This window comes from Struthio camelus, chromosome 1 (genome assembly GCF_040807025.1).
Source record: "Struthio camelus isolate bStrCam1 chromosome 1, bStrCam1.hap1, whole genome shotgun sequence".
In the NCBI taxonomy this organism is placed as follows: domain Eukaryota; kingdom Metazoa; phylum Chordata; class Aves; order Struthioniformes; family Struthionidae; genus Struthio; species Struthio camelus.
Window position 1 is genome coordinate 115,803,875 of NC_090942.1, and position 22,727 is coordinate 115,826,601.

A 22,727-nucleotide genomic window follows, 5' to 3' on the forward strand; every position below is an offset into this window, starting at 1 on the left:
AAAGCTGGCTAAAATGTTAGCCTAAAAGGTTATGATCCACAGCATGAAGTCCAGTTTGGAGGCCAGTCCCTGGTGGTATACTGCTAGGGTCGATACCAGGGTCATTATTGTTTAACATCTTCATTAAAGACCTGGATACTGGGACAGAATGCAGACTAAGCAAGCTTACAGACGACTTAAAACTGGGAAGGAGCTGTCGATGCACCAGATGATTGTGCTGCTCTTCTGAAGGGACTTTGAGAGGCTGGAGAAAGGGGCAGAGATGAACCTTGTGAAGTTCAACGAAGGGAAATGCCAAGTCCTGCAACTGGGGAGGAATAACCCCATGTGCCAGTACAGGATGGAGACCAACTGGCTGGAAAGCAGCTTTGCAGAAAAGGCCCTGGGAGTCCTGGTGGACAGCAAGTTGTCCATGAGCCAGCATGCAGTGTGCCCTTTGCATCAAAGAAGGCCATCAGCGTCCTGGGCTGCATTAGGCAGAGCGTTGCTGGCGGATGGAGGTGATCCTTCCCCTCTCCTCAGCCCTGTTTGAGACCACATCTGGAGTAGTGTGTCCAGGAGTCCCCAGTACAAGAGAAACAGGGACATACTGGAGTGAGTCCAACAAAAGGCCACAAAGGCAGTGATTAAGGGACTGGAGCATCTGAGGGAGAGGCTGTGACAACTGAGACTGTTCAGCACCAAGTAGAGAAGGCCTAGGTAGGATCTTATCAATGATCAGGTATAAAATACCTGATAGGAGGGAGTTTTGGAAGAAGACAGAGCCAGACCTCCTTGAGTGGTGCCCAGTGACAGGAGGAGAGGCAATGCACACACATCGAAATACAGGAACTTCTGTCTAAACATAAGCTCCCCCCCCCCCCACCCCCATGAAGGTGGTTGAACATAGTTGCTCAGAGAGGTTATGGAGTTTGGATCCTTGGGGATATTCAGTGCCTGACTGGACATGGTCCTGGGCAACCTGCTGTAGCTGACCCAGCTCTGAGCAGAGAGGGATGGATTAGATGATCTCCAGAGGTGCCTTCCAACTTCAGTCATTTTTTATTCAGTTTCACTGACCATCTTGGGAGACTCATGGACTGAGTTTTTTACATATATATACACATGTGTGTGTGTGTGTGTGTGTGTGTGTATGTATATATATATATGTATAAATAAATAATATATATTTTTCTTGTGGTCCCTAATCTATGACATGCTTGTCTTAGAAAGGTCTGTGAGGTAGTTAAACGCTTATTTTCATTGCCTAACCTTTGCTTCTGAGTTTATTCTCTGGATAGTGTTCATACTGATAGTGCCTGCAGCGCAAGGAAAGTAAGCGATATCAGTGACTGCCGAGGAGTTACTACTAGAAAAATGAAACTAAACTTTAAATCGAAGAGGCCCTTCTAACTGTATTGTATGTATTACCATAGTAAAAAGTTACAGTATGTTGTTAATGTACTTTATTTCAAAACAGCGCTTCAAATAAAATATTTAAATACACTATGTGTCTTTGTAATCCTAAAATAGGCCTTCCTAGCCTCATTATTTTAGGATTTGAACATTCCTTATAAAAAATACACTTTATTTATTGCAAATCATGCTGCAATGCCCTCCTCTATCTTCTGTTGCTTCAAATGTGATCATGATAAGCTTCCTAACCAAGCTGTATTTGTCATGACTTAATTTCCAGTCCTGTAAATATTCTAATATGTGAGCAATGTTTTCTATCTGAGATACCACTGATTTTATGCATTTCCTTCTTAAATGTTCCTGTTTGCCTCTGGATTATAATTGATATCAGAACATTGTCAGTGTTCTGATAAGTAGTCTTCAGTAAGCAAACTAGTAGTATTCTTACCTGCAGCCTAAAAGCTAAACTAAACAATTAGTTATGTTAGTTAAATGTTACCTTTAAATGTCTCAGTTCTTACCCATATTTATTAGATCAACACTTTCACGATGAAAATTCTTATCCTAGGAAGGTAGATGTCAGCTTTTCTCCCTTCACATGAGATGCAGAATTCTCTGAGATGAAAAATAGATTTCCTATTTGTAAATGCAGACGGTTTCCCACAGGAGGTCATGTTAGCAAATCTTCTATAGTTAGGCAGCAGATTTTTATACATAGATGCCACAAGTGAAGATTTTTCTCTTCTATCGTGAAATTGATATTTAGTACGTCACCTAGCTTTAGTGACTTTATTTTGAACTTTGTTTAAACAATCTGAGGTGTTAGCATCGTTTACATCCCTTTTCAGAAGAAATCCTACCCGGTACGTTTGCACAGTTTATTGAATCTTAAGAGTTCTGGCTCTATCTTTTTGAGCAAGGCAGGATGAAATCTTTTCTTGTACGCTTTGACATAATGCAGCTAGTAAGTGATTGGCAGTCATCTGAATAGACGTAGCTTGAAACAAGAAAGCCAAAGATGAGAAATAGCAAGTAGGTAAAACTTAAGATTAAGAGTTGACTTCATGAAAATACCTGAGACTTTTAAGAATCATAAAATAATGCTGGAACAAAGATGTTAGATTAATTGGATTTTGATTTACTTCAGTATAGAAGAAGGTAGTTTTGCTTTCTAGAACAGTTGCTGAAAGATGGTGCAAGATCCTCTATAATTATTGAATTCCTCGTGGACCCATGAAGGCAGCTGTCATCCTTGATATGCTCTTTGTATTAAATTTGTATGGTTTTAATAGAACCTCTTGTGGTGTCAATTGGAACTGTGGTAAGAGTTTTGTAACTTAATTTTCTTTAGCTATTTGTTCTCCTGTGTCTCTACTAGCACCACAAATGACTGAGGATATAATCTGTATTGAATTGAAAGGATCAGCCACCTCAGATACAAGTGATACGTTATTAGTGCATTTTAGAGTTTGTTTTATAGTTATTTCAGTGAATTTTGAATGCCTTTTGTTTTCAAAATTCTATATGCTCTCAAGTTAAAATTGCTTTGTAAGCTAGGTGTTTGGCTTTCAGAAGTGAAATTACAGGTATAATCCCCCTCTTCCCATTCTCCCTGTAGGAGAATAACGAACGCTTTCAAATAATACTGAAAAGGAACTCATCTTCCACTCTTCATGAAAATAGCTGGAGAGCACATGTATTCACTCCTCTCCTCTCCTGAAATGAGAGGAATAAAAATATGAATCTAAAACTCGGATGCTGAGCGTGACTTTTGTATACGTGTTGTTTCTGGGTAGATCCTTCTGGGCTGGCACTAGCTGCAGGTCTTTTGAACGCGGACGTTCTGAGCGCTGTCTTCTCTTTTCTTTTCAGCTTGCTTATAGTCTTAGGAGCAATTAGTGCCCTCCTCGCCTTTTTTTTTCTTTTACATCAGATTTTGCAAGAGAGGGAGAGTATGTTTGGCGGGGAGTGGGGGGTGGGGGGGAAGAGGGTTGCTGGCTATGCAGGGGGCTGGGGCAAGTAATAGTCCATAACATCAGGTTCTAGAGTGATTCCAGTTAATGACTTTCTAGAAGCTGCTTTTTGGCCTGCCTTTCTGAAAAAGCTCATGAGTCATGTATGACCATGTAATGTGGAAAATTGGCAGTTACCATATGTAAGCATGACGTGACTAAGCAAATACAGCTTTCGTAGCACTATCTTTTTTCTTTGAAATCTTTGCTTTCCTCTGTCAGAGGAAAGTAATTTATATACTTCAGAATGTACTACAGGTTATCAAGAATGATTTTGTTTATCTAAAATTAATATTAGTCTTGCATTGATGGTTTTGCATATTTTATCTGGTAACCTTTGCACCTTGATATCTACCTAAAAGTGAGGAGGAGTTTTCATTTATGTTCCTTTTTAGTAGAGGGGAGGTGTTTGAAATATTCGTAAAATTGTTTCTGTACTCTTAACCTTTTCAAGTGATGAGATATGGTTATACTTTAAAAAGCATTTATGATAATTTGAATGTGGAACAAAAACATTTAGAAGGCAAAAAAAGTACTCAGTATTAACTAACTTCAACTCTGTTAATTCTAATGCCAAATAAAAAGTGACCAAATATGTTTGCTCATTTCAGTACAAATCATCAGCATGTTACATTCTTAAATTAATTTCTCCTGGAATTACATCTGAAAAAAAATATCAGCCTTTAGAATTGCCTTAAACATTGGAGAAGCCAGGCAATTATTCTTAAGGATCCAAAGTCTAAATATCTTGCATCTCCTAATAAACTACAGGGGCAAAAAAGTGGTTAGCAATAATAGCACAGTGCTTCCAGAGACTTGCATAAAACTTTTTGAGTACAATTCCTATTAAGCATATTTAAATTTAAATCAATAATAGCAAGAATATTTAGTGAAAATGGTTCCTATTCTCTGTTTTCATGAAACAGGCAATACTTACTGTCCAGAGAAAGACTGGAGTATGTGCTTCCAGGACTGACTTGGAGAAGTGACCCATCTTCAGTTTCTTCTTTTTCTTTTAAACTGCCCTCCAACCTCCTCTTTCAATACTTAGTTAAAAAAAAAAAAAAAAAGAAACTCTGCTTCTAAATATTAAATGTGTAAGAAAAGGATATAAAACTGCACTCTTTTCTATTTAAGTATGCATCTTGAAATGATGCTAACTGCTCAGGCTAGAAAGGGATTTGGAGAATGGTCTTAGTCATTGTCATTAGCTATGCGTTTTTTGAAAGTGTGCATATGTATAACAGTTTTTTGTGGTTTTTTTATTTTAATTTATGGCTGTATATTTGTGGAAAAGGTGGTTGAAAGTGTAAATAGTGGTGGACGATAAAGGTTGAGATCGCCAAAGTTGGATTTGGAGGAGATGTGTGCTTACATCTCTCCTGGAAAAAAAAAAAAAAAAAAAAAAAAAAAAACAACACTCCACAAACCTCAGGACATCAGTGTTCATTCTTTGATGTTTCACAAGATATACCTTTCTTAAAAAAGTGATAAAACGTATCTAATCTTTGAGCTATAAGGCATTGTTAATAGATTACTTCTTTAGTTAAAGCTAATAACAAGTTTAAGCATTTAAGCGTCTTGAATAGCCTTGCATTTCATCCATAAAGAGCACTAAGACCTAGAGAAATGAATAGTTTTTGACTAAGAGGATTTGATTTAAATAAAATGCGGTTAGTTTTGACTTTTGAGAATCTGTCCTTTAAAAGTAGACATATAGACACTTGCTTAAGAGGTATTCTGTCCCTTCAGATTCCAGAAACTTCCAAAACCTTTCAAGCGTACATTGTTGCGCCATGTGCGCCAGTCATGTTTACTACACCTTTTACTGGCCTAGTAGGTAGCAGGATGCTTTTCTGAAATGGTTTTCTTCCCCTCTTGAGCAGTAGCAATGTAAAATACATAAGTAAATAACCTTTTTGACCAAAGAACCGAAAGTTTGGTGGTACTGAAAAAAAAATGTATTGTCTACAGCATGCTTAAAAATCCTGCTTGTGGATTCTTTGCCTACATGCAGAGCAGTGTCTTTCAAAGTATATCCACTGGTGATGTGAGATAAGCAACTGATACTTCAAAGCTATTAGTCTTTTTAGTTTTGAGCTCTCAGTTCATAGAATTTCTTCTCATTCAAATATATGAAGATCTTTTAAAATTTTAGCCTAACATATTCCTTAGGTTGTAAATCAATGGTTGGAACATTGGTTCTTTTCCCTAACTCAAATTCTGATTTTCTGGTGGCAGCTAAGCAGAATGGATGTCTGCAGACCTAAGGCTTGCCAGAGGTGAATGTTAGCAAAAGCATAAGCGTTTCTAACTAAAATAAAAATAGATATTTAAAGGTAGGCAGAATATAGTGATTAAGAAGTGGGAAGAAGCGAATAGGGTAATAAGATTTGGTAAGGCATTGGTATGTGGTTCTGGAGATGCAGTGCTGTTCAAAGAGAGAACCATTCACCAAGTCTTGATTCAGAAAGTTGAAAGATGAGGAAAAGAAAGCTGTTCGGATGAACATAAGAAGCCAAGACCTTTGTAAAGCAACGATTTACAGAAGAGCAGTTTGTGAAATTTTGCCGTTTATATTTCAGCTTTTATAGGTTCTAGAGCTGTATGTAACATCATTACATGTATATTCAAGACACCCAAGGTGAGTTTTACAGAACAGAATGACTATCTAGGAAAGATTCAAAAGTGTGTTTAAAAGGACACATGAGATACTGGCCCGGGAATTCCATCTCTTCTGGAACTGAGGTTGTAAGTGACAATACAGGTGCTCTAATGAGTGTATTAACTGAATGAACAAAACACATGATGTTGCATAGTCTGATATGCTGCTTAGTGGCACAGCATACACTGTAAGTCCCGTGCTTAATGTAAACATATTGTGCTGCATAGAGATGCATGTGGGACAGGCTCAGGCCTATTTGCCCTCTCAAAGAAAAGATGCTCTGAAGGGAACAGCAAGTTGAGAGTAAAAGACTGAGATGTATATGCGTGTGTGCAGATGGTGTAGTTTTAGCACAGCTTGAACACTCATATATGCAGATACATATATAATTTTTCTTACCTCAGGTTTACTTTACATCAGCATAAATAGCTTTTCCCTTAGATGAAAACAAGGCACAGAAAAAAATTACAAGAACTTAGTCATTCAGACACATTCCAAGAACATTAATGGGGGTAGTAGTATTAGAGGAGTTTAGCCTTCGAAAATGACTCAGACTATGTGTCAAGGTGTGGTGCTCATCAGTATAAGGCAGACCTTTGTTCATAAAATAGGGCAGGGAAGTATGGTTGGTTATTGGTTTGGTAGATGTGAAAGACTTTTAAGTATTTCTGCAGCTGAAATACTGTAACTGAAAATGATTGACTGTACTTTAGATTGTCTGCCTGAAAATACTGATAACGGTTAAAAGACGTTCTCTTTTGCTCAGTACAGAGAAGTTGCCTACCATCAAATTGCAGATATTCCAGTATTCTTTAGTCTGCAGTATAAACTGCAATACTGACAGTAAAATCTGAGTTAAAGAGAATTTGAGGTCAATGCTAGTAATTCACGGGCTGACATCTCACGTCTTTTTACAGTGGATTTGAGCCAAGCTCCTCCTGTTTGTTTGTGGATCTGTTGTGATTTTTTTTATTTATTATTATTATTTAAATGTATTGTAGATTTATGAATTTATGTGTGCATAGCTAAGACTAATATATTGTAAACATTTGGTTGGTTCGTCTGTTTGCTCTGCTTTCTCAAAGGGGGAAATAACCAGTATGACAATGACATAATCTTTCCAATGAAAATTTAATTTTCTCATTTTTTTGCAGAGACATCCACTGCTTTACCATTTAAACACTTATTAATGTTGCTTAATATTTCCAAATATAAAGAGAAATTCGTATTTGATTTACAATTATGAAATGTACTCTTGACAGCCAAGTACAGTAAGCAAAAAATAAACTGAAGCCAACTTCTGGTAAATACAAGAAACTAGCAAGATATTCAACAGAAGTTTGATTTTTGACATTTTGAAATTCACTCTCTAGTTTTTTAAGGTAGCATGTACTCTTTCACTAGCAGTCATACTTAGCAGCGCTTTCCCTGAAACGTTTTGTTTTATGCAGAGAGATGCACCTTGCAGACCTGGAAGCAGCTGACAGGAGCTGGAAGACCTTTGAAATGATCCTCTTGTTTTCCAGAACTGAAACTATATTCAAACAATACCTACCCTCTCTTTACTCCTGATGACATCCTAAAATACAGATAGAGTGACCGTAAAGTAAGAGTGTAGGTTTTGTGCATATATTAGAGGATTTGCTCAATGACAGAACTGTCCAAGAGGCTTCTGTCCCTCAGGACTGATGATATATTTGCCTCTGAGGCAAACCTCAGTATAACCAGAGGCAGTGAGTGGTTGGGGCTTTTTCCTGTGGTAAACTTACCTCACATTGGTGATCTAGTTAACAGTATGGTGCTAGAAACGGTTCTACTGGCGTGCCGGAGGGAGTGGGGCTTTCCCAACAGGGCTGAGGACAAAGGAATGAATGTGGAAACATCAGTCTTTTTTCCCAGCTGAAGAAAATATATGTTGACTTTGCGTGCAGTTTGTAGGTTCACAAGATTATTCTTTCTATTCACTTTGACACAGTGGTGGCGAGAACATATTAGGATCTTCAACGCTGTTAACTGTCTCATCCTTGTAGATTATTATTTCGGTGATATAAATTCTACAGGACTTCTCAAACTGTGTGGGATACAACACTTCCTTCCCTCTTTCCATTAAGGAAGAAGCAAGCCTTGAATGTCTTGACACTCTTAGACGAAAGTTTCCGGAATCCTAGAGGGATGAAATAGCACATGTGATCATTGTGTTTTTGGTGCTTTGCAAAATTTATTCTAAAATTCATCTTATTTTGTACTGGTGTGGATGAACTCATGAGAATACCTCTGGTTTAGATGTGATCCTTTGAAACTGGCCAGGGTAATTACAAGGATTTAAAATGGGAAGTTGGGGAAAAAAGCTGGTGACAAGCCGTGGTGGATGGAAAGCAGTGATCCAAAATCAGCCAGAGCAGAGCAACGTTCCCAGGTTCCCATGCGCTGTGTGGCAAACATCTCCTTCAGACTCGGTAGCTGTATGAGTTTCTCTCCTAGTCTCTTTTTCAATTTGTGAATGGTGAGGGAAGAGATTTTTTTCTGTTTTCGCGATGCCTTTCCTCTGTTGGCACCCCTCTGGCTGAGATATCAGCCCTAAGAAGGTTGCACAGAAACCCTCTTCAGTTGTCAGCCATGAGGTCCCCACTGCGTTTGGCCCATATGCTGGAAATAAGAAGTTGTAGAAATCTCATTTGTATCCAGATGGCTTTCTTCCTGTCCTGACAAAGTCATCAGGCAGTCAAGTGATGTTTTGGGTTAGAAAAGGAAATCTGGAAAATGGACTGGCAAATCAGTTCAGTTTGCAATTTTTCTGTTTTTTCAGCAATAAAGGCATGGTATAGCATTAAAGTTGTATTACTTCTCCCTAACCTATTTCTGTTGAGAATTGGGAATTCTGAGTGCTTAAACTACTTCTAACAGTGGAAATAGAGCATGCTGAAAACTTTAATCTACACAGCGTGGCAATGCAACCTGAATAAGTTATTAAAATACAAATACACACACACGTCTGTGCATATATTTTTGTATTTATATGTAGATAAAAAAAATACAACACAAAAATAGAATTATAAAGCCAGTTTGCAACAATTTCTGAATATAATTAAATCAGTGGTTTGTAAAAGGGCTTTTTATTACACACCGTTACATTTTATTACTGTAACTGCAAGATAAAATGCCTTTTAAATTACAATGAGAAAGCTATTATTAAGTAGAATAATAATATCGATGCAATTTTAAAAACCTCAGCTTCCAAATATTTATTCCCATGGTTAATAGCACTCTATTTGCTGAGTTCAGCATTAAAATTATTTAATTTAAACAAACTGAGAAGCTATAAGTATGCAATACCAAATATCAGAAATTAATTTAAAAAAAATCAACCTCCTATGTGTTCTACTGTAGCTAAGCTATTATAATTTGTCCTTATGGAAAATAAAATGAAAGTATGTAGTACAATCTATTATACATTCTTTTCAGCTGTAGTTTCAGATGCAGTTAAAAGAAAAAAACATTAAATACTTCTGGCAGAACTGTGAGTACATCCAGATAAATTGCTCAACGCTACAGGACTGCGTTTCTACGGTGCTTTTTAGCTCATTGTTGTTTGTTCCTTTGGATCTTGTCTTTTCTGTAAAATACAAATAGGACAGCACAGAACTGTACTTAAGTAATGTGAAATTGATTTACAATGAACCTGCAAAGGGTGAATATGCAAACTTTATCTTCGTAAGTGTCATGCTTGTAAGCAAAAAGACATGCTGCTGTTGTGGCTTTACAGTTTTATGGTAGTCAAACAGTTTAAAGTAGAGATGCATGATTAAACCTCTACATAGTCCATTTTGTTACTAAATTAAGGCAAATTTGGAATAGGAGACACGCAGGCTGGTTTAGTGAACATTGCAAAGCAGTGAGGAGAACCCTGTTGCTGCCAAGGCAGTTTAAGGAAAAGGGCAAACATAAGACATAGCTATGTGCTGGCAAATGATATTCAAGAACGTTGTATAACTGGTGGCCTAGTTACAGTGGCATCCTGCGATGGTTTGAGATATCTGGCTCATCCTTATGTTGAAGTTTACTGACGAGGCGGCCTGGCGAGAGGAGCTACGCTAGAGCCACCCCCGTGCACAGTCGAGACTATGAGAATAAGCCCTTCTGCTCTGGCAAGTAAACTACCTCATTAGGATGAGAGTGGAGGGGTCTGTTTGCTGTGGCAAGGGAAGCAGTACCCTCCATGGCAGGGCAAGGCAAGTGGGAGCTGTAATATGTTAAATGACTTCCTAAATGTTTAAAGATTGTTTAGATCAGTTGAAACATGTCTGTGTCTGCTCCTGGAGCATGCTGAGATGGTCCCTGTGTACTGAGACTGCCAAAGGGGGCGGAAGAATTTAGAATTGTCCTTTGTCGCTTCTTCCCCCAGCCAGAGCTGCGTCTCATCCAAGTTAAAATTTCAGTTCCAGGAGAGACCAAATTGCTGTCCCCTAGCCACTTCAGTATTTTCTGAAAGGGAATGTCAATCAGTTTATTGTTCGTAGGTGCTGGTTATCTAGCAAGCTGAACGAAATTTTTGAATCCCATCCTATTAGAAAGTCCCATTCTGATTTTCAAGGTTAATTATTAGAACTATAGCGCACAAAATAACATGCTTATCTTGTTGGATGGTTGTTGCATTATTAAATATGCTAATAAGGGAAAATCAGCAGTGCCAAATAGTAGTAAAAATTCTAGTAAGTTTTTTTTTTAATGCCAATAACTAAAGGGGAGTCAAAGTGCAGTTGCTATTGAGTGTTTGGTGTGAGGAGTCTTTTATCATGACTTGTAAATCAAAATAGTACACGTACTGAATGTTCATAGAAAAGAATGACAGAACAATAACATTCAGGTTGTACTTATTTATTCTTCAGTTTACAAATATGTAATTGTGGCATGCAAATCACCTAGGCCTATTTATCTGCTAGTCTATCTGAACACATTGCAAACTAAAGGAAAAAGCTTTTAAGAGCTGATCTTGCAAACAGTTACATATGCATCTTTGAGATTGTTCACGTGAGTAAAGTGACACGGAACTGGATCTGATAAACTGGAATCTTCATTGTTGCGTCCTGATTTCCCACTGTTTCCCCACTTTCCGATGTTTTTCTTGTCTAACTTTCTATACTGTAGGGACTCTAGTCCATAATGCCATGATTCACTACAGGATACTTTTTGATATTTCCTTCATTAGAAGGTATGTTGCAGTGATTCCCCTCACCATCACGTCTCCAGTTTTTTAATATTCTTGAAAGAGACCTGGATTTTTTTTCACTCTTCCCAGGGAAGCGTGTGATGTGTTTTTTTTTGTTTCTTTGTTTGGATTTTTTTTTTCTTGTCAAAAATGCAGTCTGCTGAACACATTTGTATTTTGCAGAAGGGATGGGTATGGAACAGGTTTGTTTTTTCAACAACTCAAGTCCAAACTGTTTTATCTAAAAATGAAAATGTTAATTAAAAAAAACCCACTAATTTTCATTTATGAAATAGCAATTTTCAAATAAAAACCCTGAGTCTTTGAAAATGTAGCCCTTTTGCTCTCTAACTCCAAATTAGTCATGCCTATTCAAATTAAATATGATAATACAAAATTAGATGAGGCTAATGTAAAAAAACAAATACCAAAAAGGGTAAAAACAAAAGAATCTAATTGGTTAGTCTTGTGAGTACGAAAAAAGCCAACCCAATCCATGTTTGTAACTGTTCAGTACCAAGTCTTTTTTTGACTATGCCCAAAAGTATGTCTCAGTGCTCAGATCTGATAGCAGAATATCTGTCAACTTCTTGTAGCGTCATTATGCTGCTTTATCTGAACTCCGTAAGCGCCACGAGGTAAGCTAAGCAGATGCTGCGATGTTTTATAGAGTTTTTCCACTTCCTTACCAATTGAAGATGAATTAATTTTGTGTAGGAAATTGCTACGTTAAAATTGTTCTCAAAATGATATTTATTATTCCAGTATCTAAATGGTATGTTAAGAAGGAGCCTGCCTTATGGGCTTCTACTTTTTGATGGAACTGTAGGGGACCTGAGCATCCCTTATACTCTCAGCCTGCTCTCTAGATTTAACAACAATCATTATGATGTTCTGTAAGCCCAGGTTTAAATATTATGCTTTTCACCTTGAAAGAAGAACTTGAGGCTTTGGTTGGTTGAGTTTAATAAATAAAAAGGATAAATTAAGGGGAACTGAGTCCCCTGTATATCTTTCTCAAGAATCTAAAAAGAGGAGTGATTCTAGAAATACTACTTTTATGTATACGTATATGTATGTGTGGATAAATATATATTTTTTTTTTTCCCCAGGAAACTTCTAGGGAATTCAGACATTGGACAGCTTAGGTCAGGCAGGATGTTCTCCAGGCTGTTTTTGAAGTCATGCATTTGCTAAGCTGTTGTACTGAGTGGGAAAAAAAAAAAAAACGTTCAGCGAGCAGGATATGAAAAAGATAAACTGGACTGATTGGTCCAGTTCTATGTAAAGAAAAGGACTAAGGGACTCTGATAGTGTACGAAGACACCACTGTTGATCTGTGTTCCTATGAATAGTGTAAAGTGGGAGATACCTTCTCCTTCAGCAGATGACTTAAATGGAAGACAAGAAGAAAACGTGGGGTAGATTTTGGGTGCTGAGAGCAGTTGGTTGTGGTATGGTAACAGAAGGGAGAAAATAAAATAGAATATTGTGCGAAGGTGACACTATAAAAAGTAATACAACAAGTTACTAAAAACAGGAACTCATGAAGGCTTTTTGAGTAGTTGCTTTACTCTGTGTTTTTTGAAAAAAAGTATTTTCCCATGTTTCACCTGATATTCACCTAATCTTTGGCCTTGATCTCTATTTTACTTCCTATTTCTAGATCTTGGAGTCATGATCTCAAACTTTGCTTCTTCCCTGCTGGAACTCCATTTCACAGAATCACAGAATCGTTTAGGTTGGAAGGGACCTCTGGAGATCATCTACTCCAACCTCCCTGCTCAAGCAGGGTCACCTAGAGCATGTTGCCCAGGATCAATTTCTTTTACATTATTTTGGATACAGCAAAGCCCCAGCTTTTCTGTAAAAGTATTTGTTGTTGTTCTTGTAGTTACGGATAACTTCATGGTGGACTTCAGTACTGTGTGATAGTATCGTAAACTGACAGTGTATCATGTATATAGACTTTTGGACTCACGTGTATAGGATCGTGTGTACGGAGTCCACTCCTCTTAGACTACATGTCGAATAAGCTGAGTGCTTTAATAATTGGAGTATCTCCTAGTCACAGGGGTGTTCTGCAATGAGGCCGTATGCAAGCTTCCAGTTTAACTTTCGAAGTTAAATGATTTAAGAGCCTAATTTTAAAAGACTTTCTTTTCAATTCAGCATGGTATAGTAGAAAATTAGCTGAAGCAACACATAAGTTATGGTGTTTTCTAGAACTCTTAGACTGATGGTGTTTTCTAGAACTCTTAGACTGCAGCAGAGATTTACAGCTGCTGGATGCAGCGAGTCTTTTCTCATAAGCAGTTTCTCTGCTTACTTCTGAAGGGGGAATGCCTTAAGCTCAGTAAAGCACCTCCCCGCAACACCCCACTTGGCAGCAGTTCTGTCTGCAGCCACCGTTAGAAATTCAATGCATCTCATTTCATTCAGCAGGGAAATGAAAGGGCTTCCTTCCTTCCTCTCCCCCGTCCTGCATTTGCGCTGAGTGGTGTACATATGTATATGTGTAATGTATGGTTCTTTCTGTATCATTTTGTATTGAAGCAGATCTAGCTACTGGAATGTATACTTGGACCTTTCATCATACAGATTTGAACATCAAACCAATTTATAAAGCTCAGATGTGTTCATGGGTAATTCACAGACAGAGAGTTGACTTTAGTTTTCATCTGTGAAAATACTAATGCAAAGAGTTCACCAGTCACACTCTGGAACTTGAAATGCAGATCAGCTCAAATCAATTACCTGCTGAATATTGCAACATGAAGAAAAGCTTTTTGAGCAAGGCATGGGAAATTCAGTACTATGATTTTATTCAGGATCCATTCCAAGGTCTCTGCTGAGATGGGATGAGTTTTCTAGCCATCTGTTATGAAAAGGAGGAAAAGATGATTATTTTTATTGAATTATATTTTTTAATTCATATGGTTGAGAAGACTCTGCTACTCCTCCCATTTGCTATAGCAGTGTTTTGTTAGATGTTAGCTCACATACAGATTTTGTTTTAAAATACATTGGGGTGGTTTTGGTAATTATCTACTGATGAGTTTAAAAATACCTTAGAAAATTGTTCATATCTTGCATAAGCTTGATTAAAAAACACTTGAGTTGATACAGAGAGTTTCAGAGCTAAACCTATTAAAGAATGGGCTTTTCCAGGAATTGCCTCAGTAGTTAAAAGGAGCCTGTTTACAGAAAACCTTTTGTTACTTGTTAACAGTAGTTAAAAGAACCTATTTATGATACTTAATATCTTACACAAGGACAAGAAGAGTGAAAATCTACTGACTCACGTGAAATTGTGGATGCCATCAGACATTTGAGCAAAAACTCTGAATTCCAGTTGATTCATAGACTCTCTTGTTCTCCATCCATACGAAACTAGAATTCTGGAAAGATGCAATTTAGTTAACATGAATAAAGACCTTGGATGTGACAAAAGGAATACTAGAATGGAGAACTCTTGTTCTTGAGTAGACACTTCAATTTCTCAACAGTGGACATTTTTTTTTTTAAAGTCAGCTGCAGCTGGCCTATGTTGTGACTTGTGCAGATGGACCAGCAATGGCAAACATGCTGCTGTGCATAATTGATGTAGTAATTTAGAATTCGGCTCTTGGCAACTAGCTAGATTTTGGCAACAGAAAACTTGCAGATGGCGGTGTATGGGAGGCAGTACATTGACAATGACCACTGGTAGCGATGTGTAATCCTTTATTGCAATAAGTTTATTGTTGGTGTAGAGGCTATAACAGGACACTCGCTTTCCCTTTGAATCACCCCCTTGTCCATAACTAACACTATCGTAATTTTCAGCCCATGATGGTGAACAACTTTGACCAGAATGGAGATGCTCTTGATATTTTACTCTTGTGTAAAGCCCTAGGGCAATGCCTGAAGCTTTTAAAGCAGATTACAATAGAGTTTTGTTTGCACCTTTGCTGTCAGGGGGAGGGAAGCGCTTCCTGTGAAGCTGGCATGTGAAAGGCCAGAACTCTATGGCCTTCTCACATTTGGGGATATTCTGATCTCAAATTCTAATTGTGCAGTCAACATGAAACCTGGACATAAAGGTATGAAAGGTGGCATTTTTATTTTATGATTTATTTTGTGCCACATCACACTCTTCTTTGCACATCACTTTCTCTTTCATATAAAATATTTCAGTCAATGCTCTTTAGTGCAAAGGAGAATAAGAAACCTAATTAATTGCCTCTATCTCATGAATGCCATTTATAGTCATGGTATAAAATCAATTTAGATTTTGATATTCTCCTCAGAGAGACCCACCAAAAGCTCTCAGGGCCCATGGCATAATTTCTTCGAGTTGTGAGGTAGGATGTTTTATGACTGTGCAGAATAGAAATGCACACTCCTAGACCTGATTGCTTCTGCTGTTCTTCAGTATGCGTTCAGACAGATGTGCTTTGTAGTGCTCAGTGAAAAAGAAAGAGTTGGAAGTGAGGAGAGAACAATAGAGCAGAAAATTAAAGAAAGTGGGGAGGAAGAGATGAGTTGTATCTTTTCTAGCAGGACTGTAGTTTTAGGGGAAAAATTATAGAGAAACTAAGTTTGTTGCATGTCTGCCTTTAGCTGCTTTGGTTGACAGCAGAATTTATTTAAGTATTTAGGAGAAGGAAGGATGAGAAGTGAAAAACAAAATATTTCTTTTAATGAAGTATTGCAAACTTCATTGTGATTTAAAGTCAAGTATTCCTCGCAGAGTTAAATATAAGATGAGGAAATAGAGACAATAAATAACTGCACCTAAATGGGGATGTTGAAAAGGGTGGTGATTCTGCCCCTGTAGTCAGTAGGAAAAGGGAACCATTTCCAGAGGCAAATCAGAGCAAGTGCTGTGACGACCTCAGGGCAGCTCAAGGATTTCAGACAGTGGCGTTTGTCAGTACAGGAATGAGTGGCTAAGAGAGCCCTGCCCTTCCCACAGGGAAGGGAGGGGAGGAGGAAGGGCTCATGGAAAGGTTGGGGAGCTGAGGGGAGAGCCTGGAAGTTGGTCTGCCCCACTACAGGAGGAGCAGGACAGGTCAAGGTGTAGTGAAGGATGGGTCTTTCAACTCACTATTTGCTAACCGACTCTTTTGGGACACTAATACCTTTTTGTCATTGTCACCAGCATGTTACAGTAATATTAAACCCTTTGAATGTGGAGAGAGCGGAATTTCAGGTGGCTGCTGGCATTTTGATGGCTGCTTTTACGCTTTGGACAGGAGCACTTCACTGTGACCACTGTGGTTCTGGTCTCCTGGCGCATGCCCTGGCTGTACGCACCTGGTTGCCCACTAAAGGCTTGAACATATGCCGTAGTCCGTGGCTGATGATTTGCTATGGGAGAAACCTAGGAGTGTGGTCACAAAAGGAGCCCTGGTTTGTTATAGGAGATGGAGTGGATGACTGAGGTGTTTAACTGGTGTGCTTTGTAGGCTGCTTTGTTCATAGTGCAAGTGCAGCCATTGAAAGTAAGACCAGAACGAGAGCACTGAATTTGTTTTCTTCTCCCCAAAATATTTGCATGTTGCTACTCTGACAACAGCTATTGTACTCTACATTAGCAAAGAAGTTTTCCCTTGGTGAGAGAACTAATTTGCTGTGTAGCCTGCTTGTCAGCTTTGAGGCCTTGGGCTCAGTCAGTGAAGAAAGATGACCGGTTGTGCTCCCCAGGGCTGGATTACTGTGTGTGAGGACCACTTGGAGGGGTCTGAGCTTTGTCTTTCTGTTTGAAACAGCCAGAGATACAGGAGGGTGAAAGCTCAAAATGTAGGTGAGGTGGACTGAAACAAGTTTGCAGAGCCCAAGCCCCTTGGTTTAATAGCAAACAATTTGACCAGTTCTGTTTGTTGTCCCTTCCTCCCCCAATCTGTTTGCTTACTGCCTGAATGAAATCTCTTAATTCTAGGAAACATCAAGACTTGATGGTGAGACAACATGATTATATCTAGTAATTGTATGTTGGCCATGTATGCCATATTCTTTATTTTTCTGTGTCTATATTGGCGCTTCTGTGGCTCAGTGTGGTGAGGTCACTCCTTTGTGTTGGGATGTGCAGTGAATATTGAAAATAATTCTAGGAAGTTGAAGAAAATTTGTATTACGTTTTTGCCTGAGTCCTCTAGTTAGTATGACTGATCAAATCTGGGAACAATTGTAAGTGCTGTACTTAAGTCAGCAGAAAGAACAGATCTGGCAGAGGTTATCCCTCCAGCTTGTCTGGCTAGATGACTTTGCTGAGGTTTAGCAATCCATGTTAAGTATTTGGAGTTGAGCAAGTAGAACGAAATTACCCCTTTGAGAGGAATAACTGATTTCCTGATGAAATGAAATGGCAGTGGGGGATAGTATGTGGAAACAGTAAGGTATACTTTTAAAAGAAAACAGCGTTTCAGTTTTGCTAAATGGGTAATGCAATAATAAAGACATATAATGTACTAAAATAATGAATTAGAACCTGTGTGGATTGTCTGATAAGATACATTTAGTAAGACACTTGTCAGGTTGAGCTTTTCAGACAACAAGAATTTTAATAAGATACTTCTGAGATCAGTTGGATATCTCAGTGTGGAAGTGAGATAGGTTAATGTTTGCTAGGGAAAAAATATCTCACAATGTGATTACATCAGTTATGTAAATTAGGAAATGACAAGTTTGAGGAATGTTTTAGGGAAACTTTACCCAAGATGGTAGCCCTCGTTATTTGTTAGTCACCCTGTTTTTTCAAACATATTCTGAAAAAAGGGATCACAAACTGCTAATAAGTTTTGTTTTGGGAAGTGCATTTTTGGCTCCAGTAGAGGAGCCAGATTTGCATTTTTTTTGGGATAGGCTCAAGTCTGACCAGCTGTAAAAGCTTACAAACAGTAAAACTTAAGTCAGATGGGATTCAGTAAATGACTAACATAATGGTTAGTGGGGGAAATTTATTTTTATTGACCACAATATAGAAAGAGAATTACTTTATACTAGATCCTCACCATGTTATTGCACTGTGGACATAAATTATGATTATCCTCCCTTATTTTTTCCCTTTCTAGTCCACACTGTCTAAAGCATTATAACTGTCAATTTATACTTGGTGACTTATTTTCTAGGCATATACCTTTAGTTTTAGGTAGCATGCTGTGTCCACTTCTGGTTTTCTCATTTCTGTATGTTTATAAATTACGATTAAATATAAAGGGCAAATACTTTTGTTGCTTTACCAGTAATTCTGTACCAAAAGAATTGTTTTCTGGAGGATGCCACAGCAGGGATTTCTTCTTTCTAATTATATAACACCAAAGGGTAAACCTCCTGGTGGTTAATTTATGTGCAAAAACTGCTTTAGTTTAGGTGTTAAATGATGTTTTAGCACTTAAGGCTGAATTAGTACAAATTAATCGTGTTTGCATAACTGTTGACAATTGTTATGACCTCTGGCTTAGTCTTTAGCGATGAGTGTGTTTAGTCTTTAGCAGTACATTTTAGTTATCCATAATTAACATTGAGAATGAATTATAAGCCAGTGGGAAAATTAGCCAGTAGAGCAGAGATGACTGCACTTGTCTATCCCAGTGGGTGGAAGAATGAAGGATAAGGTTGACTTTAGGTGGTGAAGTGGTTCCATTTTCAAAAAAAAAAAAATTAGTTTTCAAAAAATGGAAGCAGACAAGTTGAATTCAAAACTGTTATCCAGAGTAATCAGTGAAATCCTTTGTGAACTGCGTAACAAAAGTGATGATCCATATAAGAGTAGTCTATGTTAGTTTATACTGAAATAGGGCTCAGTTTTGTTGGATCCAGTTGAGTGTGAGGGAATTACCTTTTTTATGTTGATGAGAGAGACCTAGCTCATAGTTATAGGAAAAAAGCCAATGAACAGGATGAAATTTGTTGTGACAGTGGTTAATCTTGGAATCCTTTTCTACACCTGTGAAGTTGATATGAAAATTCAGTAAATTTGAAGTAAATATTCCTTGGGGAAACTGAGTGTGACTATTTTCTTCTGAAAGATAGTGATTAGAGCTTACAAATTTTCTTTTTTTTGTCCTTAAGAAGATGATTTTGCTATTTGAGTAAAGCTCTTCTTTTCAGAAACAGTTTATTGTAGAAATAGTCCCCATACCTCACATTCAAATATGATTTAGACCTTAGGAATACATAATATACTATATATGAAATACAGAAGCATTGAGGGAAAGCATGATGACCATGACTCTAACATTCTTCCATCTACACCCCAAACCTAAGGCTTCGTCTCATGTGTAGGATAGGAAAACCTCAGCCTTGGCAGATGTAATCAGTCATCTCCTTTATTGAAAGGAAGAAAACTATGTGGACACTATCTCCTCTGATGACCCTAAAAAATAGTTTTCATTCTACATATAGTGGAACAATGATAAAACTTTGAATTTTTACTAGCAGCCTGACCAGGTTTCCGAGTCCATTCACATGTTTTCCTCTAGAAATCTATGTAATCATTTCTCTGTCTATTGTCCACTAATAGAAACATCAGTATATGGTGAGTACCAGTTATTAACAAAATTGGGCTCTTTCTCTTTTGTGATAAATATTGCAAATTGAAAGTCTTCCTAGGAGGGTTCTTATTCCTCTAGATTTTTGCCACTGCAATATTTAGAGATGCAAATAATAAATATCTAATCAATACTATCAAGTATCTGTAGATCATTAAATGTATGAAAAAATAATGACCTTAGCATCACAAGCCCCAAGCGTTTGGAATGAGAGTTTTTCTTAAAGCCTCCCTGCGATTTTTAACAATTTATTGTAAAGTCACTTGACTTTTTGTTGCTTCGGGGAAGGTGTTATGAATGGCAATTTATTAGTGTTAATAATACTTTCGTGATTACATGAAAGGTTCCTTGTTGCCACCAATTAATTAATCCATCAGAAAATGTCCTTCCTTTTGGAATAGATTAACATTTTTTCAGTAACATTTTCTGGCATCTCTAGTCTTCACGTGAAGCAAACTTTGTGATGTGTATGTCCTGGAAAACATGTTTTGCTTCATTTTCTTGTGAATGTGGCGTTCCAATTAATCTCAGCACAGTCAGGTTTTTGGCAAGTTATTTGCTTGACCTGTCTTCTGAGTATCTGCTCTAGCATGTATCTGCTGCTGATGACTTGCACTTTAAGCTATTTATTTGTTCTCTGCTTTTGCAGTGGAATCTTAGTCCATGCTTGGGTTTCCTCTGCCAGTTGGTATTATTGTACTTAGTTGTCAGATCAATTACTGGGTTAGGTTGTTGTCTGGCTGCATTTTGTGTTGTGCACCTTCAAAAATCAAAGATTTGCAAGCCTAAGTAGTGGGTTGATGGAGGTTTTTTTTTTTCCTACGTGCCTAGAAACATGTTGAAGAACATGTGCAGTGAGGGAAACAAAAGCTTTGGTGCTAATCTGGTCCTCTTCATATCTTGAAGATGTCAGATTAAAATGCTGTCTGCTCTGTGCATACATGGTTACTAGCATTCCTGATCTTTCTGGGTACTCCTTGGGATGACTTCCAGAACTTTGTGTGTTGCCAGTTAATCTTCACAATACACTTTTCATAGGCTGTTCTGCTTTCTTTTAATCTTCCTCCTGTTGTTCTCCCTGTGTCTTGTTTCTCTTCTCACCTACCTCATTGCTTGGTTGTCATGTACTGCTCCATAGCTTTTGTGTTAACTGTATTTGCTTTATGCTACAACTGTTCCACTATAGATGATTCCTATTCCTGTGGACAGGCTTTTCTGCTGACATCTGGAATTGGCCGGTTGCATCTCAGTCCCTATATGTTTTTTTCTTCTAAATCAATTAAAAAAGGATTGTATTTATCAAGAATAGGTGAAGCCTATTTAGAAATGGGCATTTTTAGAAGGTTACATCTGTTTTCTGTAGAATGAATAATAACAAGTTTATGTTTCTGCAGAAACATAGTCATGGCCATCATTAGGTATGCATGCAATTGCATATCATTGTTCTGTATTAGCTAGTATTGAGATACATATTTTGTTTGTTAAATTATCTAGTTAAAGGCTAATTACAGTAAGCATGAAGACCTGGTAAGGATCAGAGAAACAATGACAGGCTAAGATACACAAGTACTCTCATAGTGAAAACCAAAAGGAGCATGCTGAATTTGCTATTCCTGAAGACCATGAAAGATGAACAATTGGAACTTTGTGCCTGGTGTGAAACGCACCAAGATGAGTCAAGGGGGAAACTTCCTGAAATGCTATGGGAAAAAAAAAAAAGGGGTTATTGCTTGCAAGGATGTAGGACTTGCAAGGATGTGAAACTGACTATGAAATGTTTAAGAGAAGGATGAAAACACCAGACCTAAGCAGTGGGATGGATCAAGGTGGGCCAAGGAGAGCCAAGTATCAAAAATCAAAAATAGAGGGAAAGGGGAGTAAAAGGGGCTGGTTGTGTGTAAACAGGTTGCTGGTCAGTACGCTTGTCTGAGTGAGCCCTGTGCTTGATTACCCAGTCTATGCTCTTATTAAATCCTGTTTCTTACCTTCTTCCATGCGGGTGGTGCACTGGCTGTTTGGTGCATATGTGGATGCCTGCAAACTTCACATCAAACCAACTGTCAGGTAAGATGAGAGGTCTGAGTGCCAGCAACTCACATAGGCACAAACCTCTGGGACTCAAGGTGGGAGGAGGCTGGGGTCTAGGAGCCAGCTACTGAATAGATTGAGTGTCTAAACTGAGCTGCTGGAGAAAGAGACAATATATATGCGTGTGTGTATTCCCTAGCAGACTGAATCGTGATCAGTGAGAGAGGAGAAGGATCAGGCCTTTGTACTATTTGTGCTTCTGTGAGTGCCCTGTGCATGTTGATGCTGGTAAAGGCACTATTCTGTCTGTGTTGCTCTATGCGACTGGCCGTGTGCGTATGTGTGTGTATGTACAATATATACAGTATGTATGTGTGCTGGGAATACTCACACAGCTTTGCTTCTGGCTGTTCCTGGGGACATGAAACCGCTGCAGCCTCTTATCAATCCTGGCTCATGGGTCCTGAAGCCCACAGGATTCAGCAACCTCTAACATTGCGCATTTTCGAAAGAAAGCTAAGTAAAGTGAATACATTTTAAACATATTATTCTATGTTCATTACAACTGGTAACTCCATTTTAATTTTAAATGTCTGGTACAGTATATGCATGTACTAGTCATAGACTTTGTTAAACTGAAGTGTGACTTAGGGTAAACAGCAAAGTTTGATATAGAGCAACAAGTACTAATGATTTTTAACTTATCTTACTGTGTTAATGGGCTCTGATTACCTTCCTATGCTGATTGCTAAAAGACTTTCTGAATAGAAAAGTCATGTGGACTTAATTCAGGAAAACGCTAATGCAAAAATTGAGCTTTGCTCACTGGAAAGTATAAAATGAGGATTCCTAGAGAGATAACAAATTACCTGAGAATAATTTGG

At 38.0% G+C, this 22,727-nt stretch overlaps 1 long non-coding RNA gene across 1 annotated transcript; it reads right to left on the reverse strand.

Annotated features, from left to right (window-relative positions):
• Positions 1-9,370: 9,370 nt before the first annotated feature.
• On the reverse strand, positions 9,371-22,321 carry LOC104139632 (uncharacterized). The gene is made up of 4 exons (XR_693142.2): positions 22,235-22,321; positions 14,584-14,679; positions 14,036-14,156; positions 9,371-9,685 (listed from the first exon to the last, which is right to left on the reverse strand). It is a non-coding gene; the product is annotated as an uncharacterized lncRNA (long non-coding RNA).
• Positions 22,322-22,727: the final 406 nt, after the last annotated feature.